Below are 2342 nucleotides of genomic sequence, written 5' to 3'. Positions count from 1 at the left end.
TTGATTAGTAATTTAATTTAGGGTTGGATTAAGTGGTTAAACTAATAAAGGATAAATTCTCGCAACCTAGGATAAGAAACTTGCTTGTGAATCAAGGGGAAGCAACGTATTTTAATTATGATATTTTTCTAATTCAATTTTACTCGCTATTTAATTTACAAAAGCAAACAACCCCCCCCCCCCCCAATTTGTTACTATTTCCTACTATCTGTTATGAACATTTGGTTTAGCATTGCTCTTTTGGAAACGACCTAGGATCAATTCCTAGTTACTACATTTTAATGTTTATTTGATTCGGGTACGGCCTTGATCAAATTTGGCGTCGTTGCCGAGGAGCAGTGTCCAAAGGTTCATAATAGCTAGTGTCGTGTTAGTGTTTAATTCTTGTGGTTGTGTTAGTGTGTGTGTTATGTTTTAATTTTTCTGTTAAGCGCTTCCCCTGTTTCAGTTTTTGGTGTTTTGCTGTGAATAGTATTTTGCGACGGATTTTGCGACCATTTTTGCTTGCGGCAAAACTGAGTAGTAGTGGAAATCCCTTAGCAACGGATTTTAGAGACTACCCTTGCTGAATTAATTAAGATTTTTTGTTTTGGTAGCTAGAGTTGTTATTTTTGGCTGAGGTCTCCTTCTTCCAAAAATTGCAATTCTGTCAAATTTTTTTTATTTTCCAAGTATTATTCCCTTATTTTTCTTGACTTATCATTTTTAGCTTATATAGTTAGACTTTGAATTTTCAGTGAAATTTTTTGTGCTATCTTCTCATCGTTTTATAAGGTTTCTCACAAAATTTCAAGTCATTTGGATATCATTTAATAGTAGTTGTAGTTCAAACCTACACTATTACTTGCATAAGAAGGCAACTAATTGTGCATGCTGAATTTAGTGTATGACTAGAGGAAATCCATCTGACTTACAACCCTTTGATCCTGAGATAGATAGGACATTTCATAGATTAGTTAGACATCATTTAGTACCTTTTGAGCATCCTGAGCATTCTGTTATTGGTGATTTTGAGCATTATAGTTTTAAACATTATGATTTTGTTCATTCTGAGAATATGGCACAACCTCTACCTCGTGAGAGGACTCTAAGGGAAATGGTTGCACCTGATTTCACCTACGAAAGCTTGTGCATCCAATACCATGATGAGGATGTCCTATATGTTCTTAAAACTGGACTGATCCATTTGCTTCCAAAGTTTCATGGCCTTGCAGGTGAAGACCCACACAAGCATCTGAAAGAATTCCATATTGTCTGCTCCACCATGAAACCACCAGATGTCCAGGAGGATCACATATTTCTGAAGGCCTTTCCTCATTCTTTAAAGGGAGTGGCAAAGGACTGGCTATATTACCTTGCTCCATGGTCCATCACGAGCTGGGATGACCTCAAGAGAGTATTCTTAGGAAAATTTTTCCCTGCTTCCAAGACCACGACCATCAGAAAGGATATTTCAGGTATTAGACAACTCAGCCGAGAGAGCCTATATGAATACTGGGAGAGATTTAAGAAATTATGTGCCAGTTGCCCTCACCACCAGATTTCAGAGCAGCTTCTTCTCCAATATTTTTATGAAGGACTCAGCAACATGGAGAGAAGTATGATAGATGCTGCCAGTGCTGGAGCCCTTGGAGACATGACCCCTGCTGAAGCCAGAAATTTAATTGAGAAAATGGCTTCAAACTCCCAGCAATTTAGTGCCAGAAGTGATGCTATTGTCATTAGAGGAGTGCATGAAGTAGCCAAAAATTCATCAGGTGAGACTAAGAAGCTTGAAGGTAAACTAGATGTCTTGGTTAACCTGGTAACCCAACTGGCCATGAATCAAAAATCTACACCTGTCGCCAGACTCTGTGGTTTATGCTCCTTTGCCGACCACCACATAGACATTTGCCCTTCTGTGCAACAATCTGAAGCAATTGAACAGCCTAAAGCTTATGTTGCAAACATCTACAACAGACCTCCTTAACTTCAGACCCAAAATTAGCCACAACAGAACAATTATGACCTCTCCAGCAACAAGTACAATCCTGGGTGGAGGAATCATCCCAACCTTAGATGGTCGAATCCTTCACAACAGCGGCAACAACAACAACAACAACAACAACCTTATTTTCAGAATGCTGCTGGCCCAAGCAGACCATATGTTCCTCCACCAATCCAGCAACAACAATAACAGCAAACAGTTGAGGCCCCTCCGTAACCTTCCCTTGAAGAACTTGTGAGGCAAATGACTATGCAAAACATGCAGTTTCAACAAGAGACCAGAGCCTCCATTCAGAGCTTAACTAATCAGGTGGGACAGTTGGCTACACAGTTAAATCAACAACAGTCCCAGAATT

The 2342-nt window shown here is 39.3% G+C and overlaps 1 non-coding gene across 1 annotated transcript; it reads right to left on the bottom strand.

Moving 5' to 3' along the window:
* Nucleotides 1-1435: 1435 nt before the first annotated feature.
* On the bottom strand, nucleotides 1436-1542 carry LOC114372807. The gene has a single exon (XR_003658370.1). It is a non-coding gene; the product is annotated as a small nucleolar RNA R71 (small nucleolar RNA).
* Nucleotides 1543-2342: the final 800 nt, after the last annotated feature.

Source organism: Glycine soja, chromosome 10 (assembly GCF_004193775.1).
Source record: "Glycine soja cultivar W05 chromosome 10, ASM419377v2, whole genome shotgun sequence".
NCBI classification, from domain to species: Eukaryota; Viridiplantae; Streptophyta; class Magnoliopsida; order Fabales; family Fabaceae; genus Glycine; species Glycine soja.
This window is presented reverse-complemented; position numbering and strand designations above follow the sequence as displayed.